At 39.4% G+C, this 24,307-nt stretch overlaps 1 non-coding gene across 1 annotated transcript; it reads right to left on the reverse strand.

Annotated features, from left to right (window-relative positions):
* Window positions 1-14,285: 14,285 nt before the first annotated feature.
* On the reverse strand, window positions 14,286-14,358 carry Trnar-ucu (transfer RNA arginine (anticodon UCU)). The gene has a single exon. It is a non-coding gene; the product is annotated as a tRNA-Arg (tRNA).
* Window positions 14,359-24,307: the final 9,949 nt, after the last annotated feature.

A 24,307-nucleotide genomic window follows, 5' to 3' on the forward strand; every position in this document is an offset into this window, starting at 1 on the left:
TTTGGTTTTCTGACAACATTTAAGAAGTTTGGGTGTATGTAGGACAGGTTCTCTGTGTATGTTTTTGTGTGCACAAAATTGCATCCGACTGATATCTTTGTTGTGCAATTAAGTTTTGAATAATGTTACACAAATTATCACAATAAGGAGAGAATGTGTCACGTGCAAAATCCAGATCCCTGGCTTAGAGGTTATGGTCATACTTATAGATCAAAGATTAAAAGTCATTTTTTGGCCACTCTTAACTTTTTGCATGTATGGACAGTGACTGCACAAATGTTTTCCTACCATAAAAAGACAGTGTGTCACTTCAATATCCTACCTTAAAGTTCATGGTCATCACTTTGACTTCAAAGAAATCAAACTGGGCACAAACATTCACCATTATAAGAATGTTAGTTATATTCAAGACATAACCCGAACATTAAAGATCACACTGGTAAAAATGTTTTTACGTCTCTTCATGTCTGCTACATATATGAATGGATTGATAGTCAAGTAGTGTTGCACAAACATTCAGCTTAACTAGATGAATGTGTCACATGCAAGATTTAGACCCTGCACTGAAAGGTCAGTGTCATCCTTAGAAATTAGTGTTTACATAATGGATGAAAATTTATTTAACTTGGCAAAAACACTCTCCATTATTAGATGACACATGTAAGGCCTAGACCTACTAGCTCAGAGGTTAAGGTCACACTTAAAGGTCAAATATTTTACTTATTTTTTCTTGACCCATCTGTAACTATGTATTATTATATACATAAATGGATACTGAAATGTTTTGGCACAAACATTCACCATGATAAGAAGTGTTAAATGCATGACTTGGGACGTTATCTCAGAGGGTTTGTACTACACTTGGAGGTTGTAGTATACCCCGAAACAAAGTTTATAGGAGACTGTTTGAAGAGTTAAGCATCTCTCTGTCTGTCTATACACAATGCAGATTACTAGGTCCAAGGTCATGGTCACACTTGTAGTTCAAAGGTCAAAATGTTTAACTTTGTGTCACTCTTGGGTGAATCTGTCTCTGTTTTCCACTGAAAAATACATAGAAAATTATTGGACTTGAGTAACAAGCATTACATCTTTCAGTGAAAAATGAAGGAAAACAGTATGGAAATGGAGTTCTTATTTTCTTAACAGCTCGGAAGATTTTCGTAACACAGGCTCCGGATATTTACCTTATCAGGGTGATATCAAAAACGTTCAAGGTCAAGGTCATACTTGGTCAAAAGTCAGATTGCTAAACTTGCATCAATTATTTATCTCATCATAACAGAATGCCACTATTTGCAAGGTAACGATCATATTTGGGGTTCAAAAACTAGTAGCTTAAACTCCACTCCATATTTTCTATACCTCTAGAATGCATTTGATTAAATTAGCATCAGTTAACCTCATGCAGACAACATGCAGAGTGCACAATCTAGGTCAAAGGTCAAGGTATGCCTGAAGGTAAAAGGTCGTGATCACAACATTCAGCTTGCCCTGTATCAAAGAAACTGGTCATTGACTTTTGTATATATTGCAGGATGTACATACTGTAACAATAACAGGGTGATGTTTCACACAGTCATTTAAAGGTGGAATTAATGCTGATAGTAATTTTCAAGTCCAGAAGTTCAGTATACATATTCTGTTGTCTGAGTGCCATTAAAGAACTCACACTTGTGTCTGTCCTGATATCTTACAGAGGGGACATTTATGTCCTATGGACACTTTTCTAGTTTTATTAATTTTCATTGTATAAGATTTCAGCATGTCAGAGATACATGTTTGATTTGAGCGTAGCCAAGTCCTATTAACAGGTTTAAATGGTGAAAAAAAAAATTATGTTGTTTTATTATTAGTGATACATTATATACTTGGTTCAGTGTAGTTTAATTTATTGCTCTTTGGCTTGATTTTGGACTCTACAAAAATGTTGTACAATCTTCTAAAACCCTTAATAAGCATTTTAATATAACTTTTTAGACTTCTTGCTATACAGCTGCCATGCCAATCATTTTTGACATTTTATGGATTTGTTTGGACATTTTAAGATAACAGGAGAATTACAAGGCTAACTCCATTTTCATTTTAAGATGGAACATAATATAATTATTAGAATATTGTTAGATCTTGAATTTATTTACTTCTCCATCATCTATAAGGACGACTTTTGTATACCACAAATTATATTTACTTGTGTGTTTCAACTTGAATGTGTTAGATCCAGTTAGAAATCCTTTTGAGATGTTAGAAAATATAGATGGTATCTATGTATATTAGTCCATAGAGAATCTAGTGTTGTAAATTTTGTGTTTAGTTTTTGTTGCATCTATTATTTTGTCCAGGTCATTGGTAAAAAAGAATCATTTGTTAATTAATTTTCAGCAATAATTGATAATTCTGACCAAATTTGTTTCCTTAATAAACAAAGAAGACTGAAACTGTGTGCCTCCCTGTTTATGTTAGGAGCATGCTTGAGAAGAAAACCACATAAAATGGGCAAATATTTGGTGATCATCTTCAATGATGTAGATTAAAATCCTTGATAATGAGTTAGAATGATATATTTGAAACTGATTCTCTTTAATAAAATCATTTGTCTGTTGTTCAAATGCATATTATTATATCACTCAGGCTGCACCCTTGTGATTTAATTCCTTTGCATCCAAACACCAAACAATGATTTTAATCTATTACAAAACATTGGCATTCATTTGTTAAATTTGTCAGTTCAATGTGATTTTAATACATTTTTACCACAGGCACCACTTGTGTCAGGACAAGACTTGCAAAGTTCATTTGGGTCCTTTATTTGTAACAGACATGTTCTGAGCTCAGGATCTTATAAAACATTCAAAGCATGTTACTTAGAATCAAAGCAAATTAACATTTCTACAAATGGTTATGAACTAATTTCTTGAAATCAAGTTTACCAGGAAAAAATACATTTAGTCAGTAATGTCCAAATGACTAGATGCATACCTACTGAGAATTTTTAAAGCTACTGTTACGACCTGAGTTCAGCAAAGTAATCTTAGATCTTCCCTTTGGTTCTTGCAAAATTTGGGAGAAAACAGGAAAACTTTGTAACAGAATTAGTGAATCAAACCGAAATCTTGTACTTGTTCTACTAGATTTACTCTCCAGTCAGTATCTGTAAATTTAAGTGTTTTATGTTGGAACATGTATAATTATGTTGGATACTTCATGTACATTTCTTGTTAAAGTTGTTCTCTTTTCACAGAAAGTGAATAAAGTTAAAGTTACAAAACTATTTATACTTTTTATTGTGTTTTGAATTTAAGGTTATTTTCAGATGAACCTTTCATGTGAAGCATTTCCCTTTGCTTTGATTTGCAATATCCACTTTCCAGTTGTATTCACTTTCTTTTGTTAGCTCACCTGTCACGAAGTGACAAGGTGAGCTATTGTGACCGCTTGATGTCCGTCGTGCGTCAACAATTTGTAAAAAAATCTTCTTCTTGAAAACCACTGGGCAGAATTTCACCAAACTTTACAGGAATGATCTTTGGGTGGCCCCCATTCAAAATTGTTCAAAGAATTGAATTCCATGCAGAACTCTGGTTGCCATGGCAACCGAAAGGAAAAACTTTAAAAATCTTCTCCTCAAAAACCAGAAGCCTAGAGCTTAAATATTTGGTGTGAAGCATTGCCTAGTGGACCTCTACCAAATTTGTTCAAATCATGACCCCAGGGTCAAAATTGACCCCGCCCCAGGGGTCACTTGCTTTTACATAGGAAAATCTTCAAAAATCTTCTCAAAAACCAGAAGACCTAGAGCTTAGATATTTGGTGTGAAGCATTGCCTAGTGAACCTCTACCAAGTTTGTTCAAGTCATGTCCCCGGGGTCAAAATTGACCCCGCCCCAGGGGTCACTTGATTTTACATAGGAAAATCTTCGAAAATTTTCTAAAAATAAACCAGAAAGCCTAGAGCTTAGATATTTCACATGTATCATTGCCTAGTGGACCTCTACAACATTTGTTCAAATCATGACCCCCGGGGTCAAAATTGACTCCTCCCCAGTGGTCACTTGATTTTATTTAGGAAAATCTTCAAAAAATTTCTAAAAATAAACCAGAAGGCCTAGAGTTTAGATATTTTACTTGTAGCATTGCCTAGTGGACCTCTACAAAATTTGTTCAAATCATATCCCCCGGGGTCAAAATTGACCCCGCCCCAGGGGTCACTTGATTTTACTAAGGAAAATCTTTAAAAAAAAATCTAAAAATAAACCAGAAGGCCTAGATCTTACATATTTGACCTGTAGCATTGCCTAGTAGACTTCTACAAAATTTGTTCAAATCATGACCCCACCCCATGGGGTTTCTTGATTGTACATAGAAAATCTTCAAAATTTATTAAAAATAAACCGGAAGGCCTAGAGCTTAGATATTTGACATGTTGCATTGCCTAGTGGACCTCTACAAAAAATTTTCAAATCTTGATCCCCCAGGGTCAAATTGACCCAGCCCAGGGGTCACTTGATTGTACATAGAGAAATCTTCATAAATTTGCTTAAAATAAACCAGAAGGCCTAGATCTTAGATATTTGATATGTAATATTGCCTAGTAGACTTCTACAAACATTGTTCAAATCATGACCCCTGGGGTCACTCCTGATCATGCTGGACATGATTAATTCTGTCTTTGCGACAAATGCAGATCATCATCAGCCTGCAAGTCCTTGCAGTCTGATGATGATCTGCACTGTTCGCCATTTTAGTCTGTATATCTTTTTTGTATGCACCCCTTTTAACAGTTAATGGACAAGTTCATTATAAACATTTAGCATGATAAAGGTTAAGGTATGTCAGTTTTTATCACAACTGTTCAAAGCCTTCTACAATTAAAGTTTTTGTAAAGTCCAATATGTTCTTTGATACTTAAGATATCCATATGAAACTTTTTGTATTTGCTCATACTGACAGTGTTCATTAGCGTAACAAGTTATGTAACTCTTATCTGCAGTATTTCTAGAATTATATATGCACCAGGTGGCGGGGGGAGGGGGGTGTATACATACACGAATTGCTCAGAGTCAAAGCAGATAGTGAGTTGAAACTTGCGATGACCCTATTTGTTTTGGGGGTCACTGACTGGAACTGGTTTCCCCTTAAAAACTGAGACAAGTTTTGGCCTACATTATCAAACTTCATCTAGGATAATTACTTTTGGTCATTAGGCTTAAGGGAGGTTATACACAGGTGCCGGTCCGTGGTGATATGCACAGAGGAACACCTGGGATCTTCCTCCACCATTAAAATCTGGAAAGTTGCCATATTACTAAAACTTGAATAGGTGTAACATTAAACCCAATAAATACAAAAAAGGTCCAACTAAGGTAAGTAGGTCAAAGGTCAAGGTCACAGTTATCTGGAAAAAGAAGACGGCTTCCTATCAACAACTAAAAACGCTTTGGCAAATTACGTTAAAACTTTGTGGAATGAATGACAGTTACCAGTAGGCAGTAGATGAACCCTTCTGATTTGGGGTTACGTGTTGCAAAGGGAAAAGTCATGGTGATCATAAAACTGAAAGGGATTTCCAGTCCATATTTTAGCAAAATGTGTCAAACTGTTTGGCCAGTAGATGATCCATATTGCTTTTTGGGTCAACTGTCGCAAGCCTACTTGAGACTGAAAATGGTTTCTGATCAACAACTGGAGGACGATTTGGCCTAAGTGTTTTTAACTTAATGTCGTATATTATTAACGTGTTTAGACGAGTTTTGTGTTTATATTTTCCTTGGCAAATTATAGCTGACTTACTTATTTAACAGTTTCTTTCACATGTTAGATACTAGATAATTAGTTACAGCAGATTTTTTTTCAATATATCCAAAGAGCTATAAAAATAAATAGATTGGCAACTTGAAAGGCATATAGAGCAAATCTCGCCAACCTCCCGTGACAAAAAAACGAGATCTCGTTTACCGGAAGTGGCGCTTTCTCTATGCGCCATTTTGTATGCGAAAGCAATTATTCATCGGTAAAATAATTACCACCGTATGACCATGCTTCTTTCGATGGCAAAAAAAACGTGTACTTCGTTTCTTAAGACCATTTCAAATTAAACTAATTTTGCTTTAGAAGCTAACATGTATTTAAAATGTAGTTTTAAAGGTACAAATTGTAACTCCATGCTCGCCGATGTTTGTTTTTAGTAAGATAACGCCGAATCACGCTCTGACACGAGCTCACGCGAGAATACAGCCAGTTGGATACCATTTCAGGTTGATATTTTAAAATAGAACTTCTATTGATATATATAAAAAGTTCGACTGAGGAATATTACAACCTTTGAAAAAGATGAGGAAACAAAATAAAATTACTTGCGTAAATCTATTTTTACTAATTTAAACTAAATAGCATATAAAATGCAATAAAATCTTTAAGGTTAATCGATCAGGTGAGAGCCTATGAAGAACAAAAATTCAAAAACACGCAGAAATTCCACATAGAAACTGAAAGCAAGTTGTGTTTTGACAATGGAAAATTGAACATCATGTCTAAAATTTATGTATATTACTATTACTAGAACTAAGCTGTTCACTTGGATACCTGAGATATATAAACAATTGAATTACGCCGGAAAAGGGCTGCCTAAAGGGGCTCCACTTCCGGACAGTTAAACGCCTTTAAAAACTCACCATTTTCAAAGAACAGTTACACATGTTCGTTTTGATGCATTTGCAATAGCGTACGAGTGGTGAAATTTCGCATAACAACGTGGAACACAGCTTTCAGCAATTGTTTATCTTTATTTCTTTACAAATGGCATTCATTTTCAAAGGGAGACAACTGTTCCCGATTATTTTAAGTACAAATGGCATTCGTTTTCAAAGGGAAACAACTTTTTCCGATTATTTTAAGTAATCTTTGAGAAAAAGTTGTCTCCCTTTGAAAATGAATGCCATTTGTAAAGAAATAAAGATAAACAATTGCTGAAAAATATGTTCCACCTGGTTACGTGAAATTTCACCACTCGCACGCTATTGCAAATGCATCAAAACAAACATGTGTAACAGTTCTTTGAAAATGGTGAGTTTTTAAAGGCGTTTAACTGTCCGGAAGTGGAGCCCCTTTAGGCAGCCCTTTTCCGGAATTCAATGTTTATATCAGTATACTGACACTTGTTTCGTAAAGTAATACACATATTTTACATGCTGTTCAATTTTCATGTCAAACAACTCTTTCTTTCTATGATTTGGTGTTGTTTGAATTTTGTTTCTCAAGGCCTCCATCGAAACCTTAAGTAGATCTTTTGGAATACAACCAAGCAAACTAATGGAAGACTGAGTCCGTATTTGAGGGGTAACTGAATGTGCAACACCCCTCACGCCCACTAGCACCGGCTTACGTGGAATTCTATAGCATAGATATTGAATGGACTCTATGATCTGATAGGACCCGAAAATAAAACAATACTGGATCAAAGTACGCGGAGATTTTGCCATAAAAAATGAGTGAGCATGCTCTGTTCTTTCAAGCGACACAAGTTTGCGTGATGCGGTTGTCTTTCATACTTGTATTTGTTTACTATATAGTAAACATTTAGGTCAAAAGAAACTTATAAATAGAGAACGATAATGAAAACATTATCGGAAAATATTGGTAATTCAGGGTTTACTTCATGGTAAATCAGGGTTTTCTTTGTAGTCAATACGATTCTAAAGTAGTACAACTATTTTGTCACGGATAATGTTTTCACTACCCGATTCCCCTTTTGTCAATAGTAATATTTGATATGTTATCGTTACAAATACCGTGCGAGAGTAGTACCTATGATGTTTTTTTCCCCCCAAATTTCCCGCCGTTTTGAAACTAAAGAATTGAGACAAGTTACTGTCTGATTCTTAACAAATAAGGCAGGTTATATATTTATATACCTGTCCAGAAAATTGGCGTAATATGAATTTATTGTTGTATGGTGTATGAGCATTCACTTCGCCTCGTGCACTGATCATCGATGTGATTTTCTTTAATTAATTTACAACCAGTTTACCATAATGCACGTGTTTTGTAATAATTTAATACTGTGCGGTGTAAGGGAGGCAACCCGCTTATATCCGATCAATAATCTGGACGAAGCGGTCATATGACTAGTTACGTAATCCAAAGAATTCTCAACAATGATCTAGACTAGCTCCTAGATTATGATGTATCTTTTTACATTTTTCTAGTTTAATGTATTGAACTGAGCCAGTCTATATCCTATGTCCTAATATCATATAACATCAAATTTCGTGTGGCATTGATCTGCTGATCATGCGGCGTCAAGTGTGGTGTGCTGTTGTGTTGTGTGCTTGTCACCTTCCGCTTCAGACCTCCCGCTGGCTAGACTTCTGGAGAAAAAGGAGCCGAGTGCGTAGTCTTCCCTGCAAGTACATAGCCTCTCAGCAGACAAGCCCTTTTGCAGTGCCTCCGAGTTGGCGCCACACGGTAACTGAGCACCTTGCGGTAGTCTGTGTTCAGACCTTATGTTTTGTTCATAGGAGAGAACTCTTGAGACTATTCAAATTTTGTAAAATACTGTCCCTATTCTTCCTCCAAACATTAGATAATCAGAGCCAGGACTGATGAAGTCAAATTAATTTACATATTTATTTTCTAAAAAAAAAAAAAATATCTAGTCGTAGCCAACTAACTCTACGGCCTCAGCAGAACTGCAGGGGGCTCGGAGGATGTCTTCCCCCAGACAAGTGCATGCCAGCCCACACGTGTGTGGAACACGCCCTGATGCCTATGAACAGACCCCCAGCTAGACAAATAGCTCCTGTGTTCCCACGAAGGTTTTAACCTCGGAAATAAGGGTGAAGTAACCCCGAAGAAACCTAGAAAGTTGAAGACAGAGGTGCGGGCCATTGGCACCCTCTTAACGAACCACAGCACCATGCAATATCGCTATGACTACACAGCCACGTCAAACTTCCTCTGTGAAAATATCTAAATTAGACTGGCTTATGTCTCTACGGAATGGAACCAGACAAAAAAGGGGGAAAATGTGGAATTAGCTGTATTATCAGTATAGTGGCTAGTCTAACAGTGATCATGTATTTGTGCTGGAACTAAAGTTTTCTTCATTCATATTTACTACAGTGTTGCTAATAGTGTGTGTATCAAAATATTACATACATTCCTTCAGGATCTTAGAAAAATGATTTAATTATCAATTTTTGAGTGCCTCCCGATTCCATTGTTTAATACTGGTTTGATTCAAACTCTAACATGGTCTGTTCCTGCAAGAAAAACGCGTAAGAAACTAACATTGTAAATCTATTATCTACTCGTAATACATACTATACAATACACAATTGGGCTCTATTCAAATGATGCTGAAGGAGCACGGACACGCATATCAGAATCAGTATAGAACATACCGGTCAAGATATAACCTACACTGGCAATATTGCGTAATCGTGCTGACCCATATAACACTTGAGCAGACATTACCAACTTTATTCTAAATTGTGATATTATTTCACTGTTCAAAACTATTTTCTGTCTAATTCATCAAAAAGAAATTATATTTAAGTTATGCATTATTCTAAAGGTCGCCATAAACATAAAGGACAAAGGATAAAGGATAAAGGACTGAGTAAACATTTACGAATTCTGACGGTGGTCATTTGACGGACAGTTGGAGAACGTAAAGTTCAGCATTATATAGATCAGACAGAATGAGTAGGTAGAAGGGAATGGCCGCATCACTTTCGTTTTCCGTTAAAGCGAAATTTTAATACTTTTTTCTAGCTTAAAACTGCTGTTTTTTGTCGTTTTTAAGGAGTGTTAAATAGATTCTCGCGCCGTCCACACACCTTTGTTTGTTTATATATATATATTATATATAAGCTTATTTATAGCCGCCACCGGTAACCCGTATGTGCGACTCCTCCAGGCGACTGTTCGTAATGTTAATAGTGCAAGATACAGCTAGAAGACACTCCATTTCCAGAAGCTTCCCTGGTTCTTTAGCGTGCCAGGTGCACCCATATATCGGACTCTTTTCCCAATGTTAGTCGGAGGAGTGGAAGCTCGAACTCACGACCTATATATAGATACTAGAATAGCGTCCCAATATCTCATTCTCACACATATTATAGTTCACATTTCTTTCTTTGACAAATTATATGGTGTGCTAAACTGTTATATCATACCTACCATCAACACTCGATCGATGAATGTCGGTCAGGGGTCGGATCCCTCACCGCGTTGAATGGTACAATTACATGAAAAATGAACTCTGAGCTCCCCCCCCACCCACACTCCACACCCCCCGGGGTTACAAAATCCGGGTAAGTATCTAACTTTCTGAATATGTAGTCTGCATTGATTTTTACTTATAGCCGGGTGTAAATAACCTTACAATGTTTTTGCTAATGTTGTATTGTGGCAGTTAAACTGAGCATATCGTTCCTAAAATGCTCAGCAAGTAAATAAAATGTTAGTACACTATTTGCTTTACAAGTAAATTGTTCACGTGATGGTCGCACGAAGTGTAATTACAGTAGATACGGTAACGCACCCATTGGTCACAGTCTCCCGCCAAATCCAGTCACGTACTGTGTTCACATAAACAACGGCAGCACGTCGGATCTTGTAAGGCATAGCGCTTTTTTCTGGAATATTTTGTGGGATTTGAAATAGTATGTAGTGGACGCGATAACAGATGTCCGCGAAAATCAACCAGATAGAGGCGTTTTAACATTGAACTACAAGCGGAAGGTAAGTAGTCTAACTGATTTGGTGTATAGGCTTCGTATTTGGTGTATATGTTCGAACCATGAATGTCGAAATTTCTCCATGTGTGTATGACAGGACTACATGGTAAATAACATAGACTGTAAAATACTGCAAGTATCCGTTCTCATCAACATCTACATCTTTCACCCAACCGTCGATTTCCGACTATCACTGGGCGGCGCTGTCAGTTGGGTCTTGGGTCACTTTTCAGTGACTGTTGGATCATTTTTGGGAGTATTGGTGACAGCTCCTGTTCATTCTTGGGTTACCTTGTTTGTCCCTATCACAGAAACAAGAAAGTTAATGCCAGTTAAGTATACTGGTACTGAAGAGAAACATTGGGTCACTTTTCAATGACTGTTGCATCATTTTTGGGAGTTTCAATATAATACTATGGAGAATGTTTTTTAAATGACAAAGTGGTCGAATTTAACGTCAGTCCAACTTCGTATCGTCCCCTTTTACATACCCTTTTCAGGGCCTCACTTCTTGCAGTTTTGTTTGCTAAATTCAATTATAAATTATGTCATGTTATTTAGTAAGAGCTAAACTTATATTTGATACAAACCCCGTTGATAACAATTTTTCACAATATAAAAAAGTACAGGTAAAATAACTCATATTCTGTTCGAGTTTATCATCGGTACTATGGAGGTGAAGGCCCCTGGTTCGAATCACGGTTTGTGTAATCGTTAAAACTAGGTTCATCACCTTTATTTAGTCTATCTTATCCACGTGAGGGGATCCAACATATTATTCCAGGGGGATGGGGGCAGAACCGCTTAAAATTCATATGTTGTGCTTCCGGTAGTACATATGTTGGGGTAAACATTTCGCAAAAAACAGGTGAGATTTTTATTTGTATTGAATTTTGCCGGAAATGACATTGTTTGCCAAAAAAAAAAATCGCGATGCAGTGTCAATACCGAGTATACAATACCCAGCACGTACGGGCATTACACCTTACCTGTCTTTGGAGAAACGACAGAGTAAAAACTTTATCCTCCGTGAAGCGGTATGACTGAAAATAGCAACATTTTTATCAACAGATGAAATATGGTTATAATTGCCCTGCGCCATTTTGCTTTGCTAATTAGCCCTCGGAACCTTCCTTATGCATAACCCCACCCAGAAAAAGAAAATTATGGTGGGTCCTTTATACTAGAAAAATTTTTTTGCGAATAACCGAATAGATCAATATGTTGGTGCATGTCTACATATTGGTGCATTAGACCTTTTAGAACCTCCACAGGTTTGAAGCTTAAATGGTAACCTGGATAAAGAATCGAACTGGAAATAGAATTTAAAAAGGTACAAACAGTAAAACGTACAATGGAGATTAAAACACAGGCGTATTGAACCAAAATTAAAGACATTATGATGAAAATAGTGGAATTGTTGACTTTAATGAGCAGTATCTGAATGCATTGGCTTTCGGTCCATTTTATCGGCGGCCTTTAAACAAATCCGAGGACACTTGCGTAACGGGAACAAGTTTATTTTTGGGTGGGGGGGGGGTTTTTTTGATTTGGGGGAATTCATAAGTAAAAACCTTTCATGAAAGACATTTTTTCGTCACAGTTTAAGAAGTAGAAACACAAACATAGGTGGTAAGAAAAAACGTGTGCCAACAACACTCAACAAGGAGGAATTCCCGAGGAAGAGATTATGAAACGAACTGGCCACAGATCCTCTACCGGGTTAGGAATACAAAACCGACTTCCCGCAATTTGAAAGAAATTTTTCCAACCACACTAAATCCACCGCAGACGACAATCAAGGCCAGTGTTGAACGGTCAAATTGCTAAAAATGCTGAAAGTGTATCTAAAGGAAACGACGAGTCAGTGGATAAAAAACGCAGTGATCCAAGTATCTAAGGTTATTATTTTCTGGAATCCTCATTCCTGATTCACTTTTTCAGTTTAATATCGTACGAGAACTTTTGTAACAGTGTGTTTGGAATTGTGTTCATAATGCATATATAATTGACCTAACCCTCGCACATACCATATATAGTGCCCCGTACAGATACATTTTAGCAAAATACCACATATCGATACATTCTTAGCGCTATTTCAATTTTAAAGAAACATTTTAAGAAAACTTAGAATTTCATATTTCATGACATCATGTATTGTCTGATGTTCCATTTTAGAGATAATGATAAATATCGAATCTTCGAAATATTCTAGTTTATTATTAATCTTTTACTTTATAGATCAGAATTTGTGATCACTCTATCTCCGTGAACAATAAATTTGAAATAAAATCATGTAATCAATAGACATAAAAAAATAATACACCCTCCATAGGACCTTGCCATTGTACAGCAAAAAATGTGTTTGCGATATATAAATTCATTCTCTGGAACGTAAATGGAGCTAAAATCATCTTTTTCTTTGAAAAGGAAAAAATTATACTCCCTTGATAGAGTACCTCAATAGAGAAAAAGTGTTCCGATATATATCAAAACAGTTTACTCTGCTGATATAATCGGAACACTTTTTTTTTTCATTATGAAACTCTAGAGAAAAAGTGTTCGCGATAAATATCGAGAAATTTTTGTAAGGGGGGGGGGGGGATATCAGCACAGATTTATAGTAATAATGTGGTGTTACTATGTAACCATCGCAAAGAACAAAGGAAAATTGCCGCACTATGCCGATAAACTACACATAAAATCATACATGCATATATCCGGAATTCACATGTCAACACAACATAAGCACACAGTAACGCTTCGGATTTAGGAGATGCTTGACTCCTAAGGGAAAATGTTCTATAACATCTAATGTAAAGCTTAAAGCTGTGCTCGTTTATAAGTTATCCTTTCATACAAATGTATATAATTTTTGGACTGATGTGACATATAGTTTGATCAATACGTAATTCGCTGTTCCGTTTTTCTTATCCTGGTACCATTTAAAGCTCAGCTCCTGTGGAGTTCTTAAAAATCTAATCACCACAATATGTATCCCATGCACAACATATGAATACCCATTCGGTTTTTCGCCCCGAACATATTTTCCTAGCAAGGGGTATCGTGGGGGGGGCCAAATATTTTTTCTTGGATGGGGTTAGCACGGAAGGTTTCGAAGGGAAAAATTTAACCAGGCGCAGGGCAACAAAACAACATATGTTCCACCAGTTGATAAATGATGCTATTTTACAGTTATACCGTTTCACGGAGAATACGTTTTCTCCGTCATTTCTACAAATACAGTAAGGTAAATGCACATTACATGCTAGGTAAAGTAATACTCGGTTGCACATGCATCGCGATTTTTTTGCTAAAACAATGTCATGTTCACAATATTCAATCACAAATAAAAATCTCACGTATTTTTCTGTGAACTGTTTTACCACATATGTACTACCGGAAGCACAACATATATTTAAGCGGTGCCATTTGGGAATACATAGTTGGATCCCCTCCCGTGTTATGCCTGTCTCCCCCCATTGCGGTGTGCCTTGGGCAAGGCACTTTAAACACAATTGTCTTTAAAAAATTAAAAAGTAGCATCCCCGGCGGGATTCGAACCCGCGACCTCTGGATTAGAAGTCCAGCGCGCTATCCACTGCGCTACGGGGACTTCGCTGATATAATTTGAACTCAATGTTGTACAAAAACCAATTACACAAATCTTACATTTCGTCACGCGCTATTGCCCATGTAAACAGAAAAGATGGCTACTCCAGGACAGTGGGTTCCTCCTTTGCCAGCGGGGTATGAAGCCAGATGGGACCCAAATCAAAGGGCGTAGTAAGTAAACAATATCAGACCACGTTATCAGTTTGAAAGAGAACCACGGAGTTAATTGATATGCAAGTGCTTGTCACTGGACGAGTTTACCGCTGTTACTAGAGTGGGTGGGGTACGATTGAAAGTCACAGCTATTTCGAAATAATTTCATAAAATATAATGTGTATTTAGCGATTCCAGTCAGACTTTGACAGATTCATCCCTTTAAAATAGTTTGTCATGTTCAGATCAAATTTTTTTCTACAAAGTTAGTTGGCCACAAAAATTATCTTGCAAAACATCAAGATTGACCAGATACTATGGTGGCTGATTTCTGCCATTTTGTGTGTTTGTGTCGGTGATACAAAATGTCAAAGTAACGAAAACATGAAAGGTTTGAATAATGCATATTTTTTCGTGTCGGCGGGTCGAAATGTCGAAAACAATGTAGTGATTTTTCACTATACAGGAGCCAAATTACAGGAAATACAATGTTATCTGGCTGCTTAGCTTAACAGATAACAAGGATGGACAGTACATACACAGAAACCACCACTTACAGCCGATGTATTTCGAGGCTGGAGCAGATCGATGAAGAGCAATGCAGAAACACGTGTGATCAATACGGATGCTGGGACTCGACTGACGCTGGTTGGCTGGAATCCCTGCGTGCTGCTATCGTTGACGTCCCACTGCAGGTAGGTCGGCGTCCCTTCATCTCCATCGCTGATCACAGGCCACAATTCACTACACTCCCTTTCTTATAAACCAGGTTCTCGGGGTAAAATATTAGTGACTTCCTGGGGGTAAGGCTGATGTCAGGGACTAACCCTGGCTTAATAGTTTGGTACAGTGAAGCACTGTGACCTGCTAACCTCAGTGTAGGCAAGGGAGCTGCTAACCAACAATTCAATCATGCCAGTTTGGCCTCCAGGCGAGAAATGGCATGAACTGCTCATTAAGAGTAACCCCCAGGGTACTATTGCCCCCGGTGTGAAAGAAGTTTATACATAAAGTAACCAGAGTCCCAAAGAAAACATTGGGTAGAAATCAAATAAAACAACAGGGACAACTCTGTAGTTAATCTTTAACAATCAAACGGTGTTAAACGGCGTTAGGTTTCTAGAATACATCATAATTCTTGCATATTTTAAGTGTTTGGCCCAGCCTGCATACGAGAATGAGATAAAGCAACCCCCCAGAAGTGTAATGACTTCATGAACAACACTAAATAAATGGGTGACAAAATAATTAAATACTGAATAGTATAAGCAACTCTTGATTGGCATTGTTACATTTCAGGAAAACAGCCTGTATGACAGTTCCTACAGCTTCTGGTTATAGGGATCCTGGGGGCGAACCCCAGGAGGAGTTCATCAACACCAATGATGCCAAATGAGGGACATTTAAACAAGTATTCCACACGGGCAAACATGAAAGGTCTGGTTTCACACAGTGAACAAACCATAGAATACCCAATAGGCTGGTCATTAGTGATCCTGGGGGGAACCCCAGGAGATGTGGCATCAACAACAATGATGCCATAGGGATGAGACAATAAACAAGTACTAGAATTCCACGAAGGGCAAATGTGAACGTTATGATTCACACAGTAACAACCCGGGAATACCTCAAAGACCAACCAGTCTAACAGGTCTGTGTCGTAATTTCCTGCCTCATTGTTTACGGCTGGAAAGAGTGTTAGGGTCAGTATGCAGCTACTGCATGGCTAACGCGAATCAGTGGGTCCCTGAAAGCAGTGCAACAGAATAAATATTTAGGGTATGGAAATACTAGCTCTTCAGCATATTTGCCATAGTATTTTAATCTGTATTTCATATGTAAATTGTCCCGGGGGCACCCCGGGCATACCAGACCCTTAATTCCCTAGGAGGTACCATCCAATCCTCCCCTGGAAATATTATCGGCGAGCTGTCGGAAGCAATGTACACTGCATCATTGGAGAATGCATGGGCCAAGGTCTGGCACTAAGTAAAGGGAAATCATTAGCCCAAAATATACAGGCCAAAGACCTAAGACTCATATTTACCAATGGAGATGAAGTCCCAGTGTTCTACAGGGCAAATACTAACCTTGGGGACAAAACCGGTTCACTGAACCTCCCCTCATATGGACAGGTTTTCAACTTCTATACTAAAGTACATCCCTGTACGTCTAATGCCAGAGTAAGAAATAATAGGCATTGACACACTGAGTACCCCTTTTCGATAGACTGCATATAAATTGTAAACAAATCCATTGGGACAACCAGAGTACCCATTTTATATGTACAAGGGTTGATCCCTGATTTATATCAGGAGATCCAAGATACCAACGGTAACCATTTATATATATGTATCAGGGTGATCCCCGATTACATCTTAAACAGACTGCATTTAGTATGTTTTCCCCCCCCCCCCCCCAATTTTGACCACATACATTTATATCGGGGGTGATCCCCGACTTCCCCCCACCCACTGAAGCTGGTACCAACCCCGGCCCTACTTACCAAGCACGACGGACTGGTATTGCAGTGTTCTGGTACCTGGTACTGATCCAACTTGTGTCTGTACCAGGCCCATCCTACAGAACATCCAATATAGCCTCAACAGCGGAGGTCTCGCAGCTGTGAAAGGCCACTAACCTAGACAACCGTAGGTTTGACCCTAAATGATATTGGGCATGGGTGAGAACAAGTGATCGAGGTTTACTTTGTAACCAGGTAGGTCACCCTTGCGACCAAACCTGGTTGAAACTGTTTCTAGAAACCTAAGATAAAATGGCCCGCAACTGACTTGAAACGAGCGCTGTCGTATCACTTGGCTTTCAGTGTCACAGTCACCCTTGGCTCGTACTCCCCACAACAGCCCTAGGCATGTCTCACAAGACCAATGACCCCGCTTTGGGAAACTGGCAAAAATGGCCCCCCCCCCTATACTTTGAAGATATTCCCCAGATTCCACCAAAGCTGCCCGAAGGTATTATCAATAAATTCCCTTCTCCTGTGGTCACAGTTCCACAGAGTAATCCACATATGGCCCCACTACCTCTGCCAAATGTTTTGCCAGTATGTTTCCTCCCTATCAGCATATTCCCGAAGCTGATGCATCCCAGTAACATTTTCTAAGGAAATGATTGGAATACTCCCCTCCCTGAGGGTCAACCTCCCCCAGGGCAGTTCTAAAGTGACTGCTACATCCACAAGTCAATTGCCCAGTATTCCCTGCTAGAAACACTGCCCATGATGTAAGTGTTTTCATAAACATCTCTAAAGAAAATGGTGAAAACATTTCCCTCCCTGCAGGACCACTTCTTATAAAGTACATGTCTCGACATCCTGTCAATAGGCCATTCCCTGCCTGCGTGTCATTGATTCACAGGGTGATTCTGGTGATGGAATATTCCCCTCTCTAGTGGGTCACAGTTCCCCGAGGGTGATTCTCTCAGTAGGGCCATCCCTCCCGTGGTTTATTGATTCACAGGGTGTTCTGTCCAATAGAATATTGTCCTCCCTGTGGTCACATTTCCATAGGGTATTCCTGTTAATTGGCATTCCTCTCCCTGTTGGTTCACAGTACCACAAGGTGGCTGTAGAGACCCCATAACGCCTGCTGGAGGAAATGGGCCCAGACCATATCTCTCCCTGCGGGTCACGTTATAACAGGGTGAATCGGGGGCATGGGGCATTCCCACTCCCTCTGGGTCACCGTTTCTGCAGGTGAGTTCCTGGTCAAAAGAATATTCCCCACCCTGTGGGTCACAGTTCCCCACCGGTGTGATTCTGTCAGACAGATTTCCCCATCCTATTGGTCACAGTTTCACAGTGTGATTCAGACAATAAGGGATCCGTCCCCTCCTTGTGTGTCACATATCTACAGGGTGATTCCGTCAACAGAATATTCCGCACCCTGTGGGGCACAGTTTCCACAGGGGATGATCTGTCAGCAAATATCCCCATCCCATTGTCACAGTTTCACAGTGTGTTCGTCAATAAGCAAGGTCACCTTGACAATCCGCCATTATAACAAGCACTATCCTCGTACCCTTACCATCATTTGACAAAACTTTCTACACCTTGATTAAGACAGAATATCTGAGCATGTCGTCTTTCGTAGGAGGTGGTAGGCCGGTACCCTGTGTACATTAATTTGGTCCTAACTCCCCTTCCCCCATTTACATGGTAGGGTATATCCTCCTGGGTGGTCACGTTCCACAGGGTGAACAGTTCGTGATGCATTATTAGCCTCTTGAGAGAGTTCCAGATTTTCTCACCAGATACTGAAAAAACTGTTCTAGGTCCATCATTTGAAAGAATAGGTTTATTCAAGCCGGTAACCATTCCTATCTGACACTGTCCCTCTTGCCCTCAGTCTCTTGGACAGATCTTTGACCAAACTATGGGACAGCCACTGACCACAGTTTTTATCAGACTGCCCTCAGCCCTCAGTAATAATTGACTGACCCTCAACAGTATAAAAGGATTCCACCTTCCATTTTTATCATACTGGCCCGCGCATGTATTATACAAGGGCTTAACCTAAGTTTTAATGATCTGACCCACGCGTTATACAAGGTCTCTTTCTCACTTTAATGAACTGAGCCCCCAACAAAACACAGCTGATCCTTTCCTCTGTATAGGTAGTCCTGTCCTTTACCTTAGTACAAGACTGACCCTCGACATTGTATTTAGGAACTGACCCTTAGCCTCGTTTAATGTTAGGTCTGACCTTCAACTTTAGCATTAGACACGGGTCACGGACTCTGGCGGATCTGGGCCGGGACACCCTTTTCTTCAATATAAAGGGAATGTTTTAGCATTAATTCCCTCGACTTCGGTACAGCGGATTTGCTCTCGCCTCTACCTTTTGCGTTTGAACATTCAGTATGTACAGCACTTTCCACCAATGCCTTCCAAAAGGAATCGTCAGATTTATCTGGGGATTGATTTTTAATAAGGCCTAGTATATCATGCTGATCAGGTTCGGTAATACCTTGTTAAATTATCATATAGCCTTTACACAATCCATTTCTTTGTTTTACAGAGCTTAATAGCTTAGCCGCCGTGCTTAAAGGACTGATTATCGTCGATTTTATATGGGTTGAGGTCATAGGGCTTTGCTGGGAATAAGCATTTCTCAAGAGAGCCTGATGTTGGGTGGCTTGTAAAACAAACTGGCTGGCCTTGGTGTTGGGGACCATACAAACTATGAGATGGATTTGGGGGTCCCCAAAATTAGCTACTCCTCCGGAGCCCAAATTAGTTCCCTAGACCCAGTCACTGTCTGCAAAAGCCTGTGACGAAATAAGACCATGGCGTTATCAACGCATGGTGTAATATATTAATCGAATTACTTTGCAATTGGTGGTTTCCCCCACTCTGCCTGCAATATCACACATGCTAGATTCCTGATCTTGGACTACGTAACTTTGTGAAAGGTCGTTTATCCCCATTTCTGGGTGACATAGTCCACATTAAACTGTCCATTTGGCTTATAAGGTTTGTGTATTGGAGTTTCCCACCGACCTCGGGGGCAGAGTCCCTGGGTGGAGGATCCCCATAAGAACAAAGAGACGCTGTTTATGAGGGTTATCCCCACACCCAAGTGCATATACCACCTGTAGGACCGCAAACAGGACCTAATTGACATGGTGTATGAGGTCGTGGGTGGTATTGGTATCTACATGGGCGGGTCCGCCAGCATCGCCCGGGGGTATCCCCAAACTGGATTGATAAACCACTAACAGCTGATTCCAAGGACAGGATCACCATGTGCGGGGGTAGTGTGGGGGGCTCCCCACAGTTTTGTACTGCAGGTGGAGTGCCAAGGAGGTAGCAGTGGCAGAGGGTAAGCCTCCACGCACGGCTGTCCACTGCAGATAAACACCATGCATTTTGAGTAGTCCCCGGTGGACCCCCCCCACGATGGCATGACCTAAGGTTTCCAGGGTCTGGAAGCTTGTCTTTGGTCCCTTATAGGCTGGGTTTGGCGGGAAATGGCCGCCAAGGTGCGCGGAAACTGTGTGTCGCCGATGATGGGTACCCCTGGGAAATAGTATTCAGTTGACCCCGTGGGCGGTGCCCCGGTCCGGATATCCAAGTGGGATGTGAAGTAGGTGTTGTACCCACCAACTGATATACAGGTGCTACACCAGACAGGACTGACCGCATGTGTCCCAAGGGTAACCTGGGTATGATACCAGATTTAGTGAACAAGGGTTGGCAAGCCCAAGTGCCCTTCCCTTGTGTAGGTGGGGCATCCTGGCCAACTCTGCTTTGACGAAGCCCCTGAATATTGGACGCTTTAGTACCATAAACTCCTTGAGTATTGTTTCCCTAGATCCCAATACCCAGGTCGACCGGGATTTCATGATTAAAAACAATTAATCTGACAAGAGGACATTGAGCCTCCCCCCCAACTCCCCTGGCGTTTCAAAATGGGTGTTTCTTTTTTGTTTGCTCCTGGGAAGGGTGTAACCCTAATTACGATGGAAGAAATTTTGGTAAGTATTTGTCTTCTATTGTAGTGTCTTCACCACAGTCTAAAATTTCAAACCTTTAACCTCTTCCCCCTCATATCAAATTCCTCCCTCTTCTCCCACTCAAAGAACCACCAAATCATACTTGTCAGTAACAGTATCCTCCTTATAATAATCCTCCCCAATGCAGATGTTAGGCAATTGCCAATGAACATATCATACTCTATTTTGCCAGTACATTAATTCTGTGCATGACGATTGTCCCCTTTGCCCCCACCCGGGATAGACCCGGATTTTGACCGGACCCGCAAATCAAATATTACAATGAAATTTAAGACGATTCGGTCGGGGATGTTCTGGTTATTATTTTCAGGGTCCATACTAAATACAAAATAGACAATACAGGTCACAAAGCAATGATTTACACAATTTATTACAAAATCAAACAGCGTACAATATAATATTGCGGAATACGAACAGTAGCTATGCGCAATATGGTTGCGCAAGGAAACCGGAAGCCGGGATCACATCGCGTCCCGCGCGCAGCTGTTCTGCGCAGCGGTTCCCTCGCAGAAATTTATTCACTAATTATCAAAATAGGCCAGAAATAATAAACTTATATAGACCTCCCCTATGGAATTCCCCACACCGGGATAGCCCCCGGTACGCTATAAGTTATTATAGCTGCTAGTGCCCAATGCCCCGGCCCGTAAGGTCCGGTAATGTAACTATGAGTGGACAAAAACTCACAGACTACACGACAATTCCTTGGGAAATAGGGGGACACTTTCGGATATATTTGCTGATGTTTCGGCCGCATAACCCCCTACTCCCTCCTCCAAAAACGTTAGACTTTACTGGGACGTGGGCCCGAAAACCACTCTGACACCAAAAAGTGATTTTTTCACTATACAAGGATCTGAATTGCAAGAAAAACAATGTTATCCTGGCTGCTTCGCATAACAACAACAAGATGAACTGTACAAACATAAAAACGACTACTTACACCCATTATATATCGAGGCTGCAGCAGATATATAAGAGCGATGCAAACACGTCGACACAAATATTAATGCTTGGACCACTGACGCTGGTTGACTGAATCCCCGCTGCTGCTTATCGTGACGTCACTTCTGCAGGTACGGCGACCCCTTCCATCGCTGATCACAGGCCACAATTCACTACAACAGGAAAGATCGGAAACTGTTTATATTTTGTTGTGTGTTTGCCTTTCTACTTTCAGGGCGAACACACACAACGACAGGAAACATTGAAGGCAAAATAACAAAAATTCAAGGGCGAACACACGAACTTTAATATATCGTTGTCTAGCCTAAGTTCGTGGATAGTGTAAGTTCGTTGATTCCCCATCACATATGACTTTACACTTCAGCTTTGGCCTATGCGCGCATTTGCCATATCAGAAAATCCGGAAGTAAACACATTTAACTTTTGTCAGCCACCAAAAAATGTCAAAATATGAGGTTTAAACAGGTAAGAAAACCAATAAAAGCCCAAGCATGCAGAAATACCTTATATTTACTAACTAGTCCCAAATGGCCCCTTACTCATAATCCACTTAAATGCAGTAGAATGACAATTTTATTTCTGAAATATCAACTCGTCTGCTTTGTTTACATTTTAACGTGATAGCCTCGGTTTTTGTTTTGACAATTCTCGTGAGCACATAAGTGATGACATCATCCATGAACTTGTAAACATGAAAATAGGTTAACTAACAGACATGCATGTTTTTTTTTCATATTTCTTGAAGGTTTATGGTATTTTTCACACTTCTTGCATGTCTTTTAAAAGGATATGGATTAAATGTTTAATTGTAAACACTAGTTGCTGTTTGCTAATTTTATTCGAATATGAAATGGTTGTTCTTTGTGTCCACAAACTTTGACCAGACAAGGATATCTTTCATTTTCGTGTCGGTGGGTATTAATTTTAAACTTTGAGTTGTCGCCCTTCTTTTGTCGTGTCTTCGTGTAATTGCCTCGAAAGCGGAAAGGCGAACACACGACAAATAAGCAGTTTTTATGTTTTCATGTTTTCGACCTGCTGACATGAACACTGACAAATGTGCAGTTTCGTCCTTTCGTGTATACGCCCTCCTGCAGGCATGCACAAAATACCCATCGACGCCTTTAATGTGAGTAACAAATGTTACTTTGTGTATATGCTTCAAAAGTCAAACACACAACAAATTTATAAGCATTATTTTGACCTTTCGGGATTTCGTTACTTCATTTAGGAGTGCTAAAACCAACATAAGGAATGTCATTTCTGTTTAATGAGTTATTTATTATATACCTAAACACAACAACGATTACTTCATTGCTTGAATCAATAAATTATATAAAATATTGCCTTTACCAAATTAAAAGAGGGTAAAATAACTTAATTCATCCCAGGCAGGTCAATAATGACTGCCTCTGGTTGTAATGACTGCTTCTGGTTATTTAGCCTTGATAACAGAATTCTGTCCTGTTCTGCAGTTTTGTTACTGTTTACAGTAAGATATGTAATAAGTGATAATATTGACTTTTTTGGATAATCCGATAAATAATCATCTAAAAAATGCAAATTCAATCAGTCACCAACAAGCAGCCGAAAGACCGGACATAATTAGCCATTTAATCCTGTAATATATTAGAAACTATACAATGTCTACACAATGTAAGATGCCAACAAAGGATTTATCAAAATATCATTAAAAATTCTCATGTATTAGTGACTTGGCTGAGTTTTATTTAGTAAACAGCATGCTGTTGGCAGTTTTTAAAAGTAATTATACCCCCAATTCAGGTTCAAGTTGTTTTGACCATTTGCTCTGCCTCTAAGTTATTACTGAATAGATTTGAGTCCAATTTAAAAATAGTTCTACCAAAATAATAGCCACATGATGTGGACACACAGTATATTATCTTATGCCATTGCAGCAAATTATCCATGAAAGAGCCGCGAGCATGAGAAAACCAACATAGGGCGTTTTGCGACCAGCATGGATCCCAGACCAGACCTGCGCATCTGCACAGTCCTGGTCAGGATCTGTGCTTTTTCCGCTTTTCAACAGACCATTGCAATTAGAGAAACATTAGCGAACAGCATGGACCTGACCAGACTGCGTGGATGCATAGGCTGGTCTGGATCCATGCTGGTCGCAAATGCACTATGTTGGTTTTCTCACGGCACGGCTCAAATTATGTTTCTTTTATACCCATAAAATTTATCTCTGTTACCTTAAACATTTGACACAACTTAAACTATTGTCCAAATATCTTCATCTATGGTAACACACACCACGTGGTTGCATA

The sequence above is a fragment of the Mercenaria mercenaria genome, chromosome 15 (assembly GCF_021730395.1).
Source record: "Mercenaria mercenaria strain notata chromosome 15, MADL_Memer_1, whole genome shotgun sequence".
Taxonomy (NCBI): domain Eukaryota; kingdom Metazoa; phylum Mollusca; class Bivalvia; order Venerida; family Veneridae; genus Mercenaria; species Mercenaria mercenaria.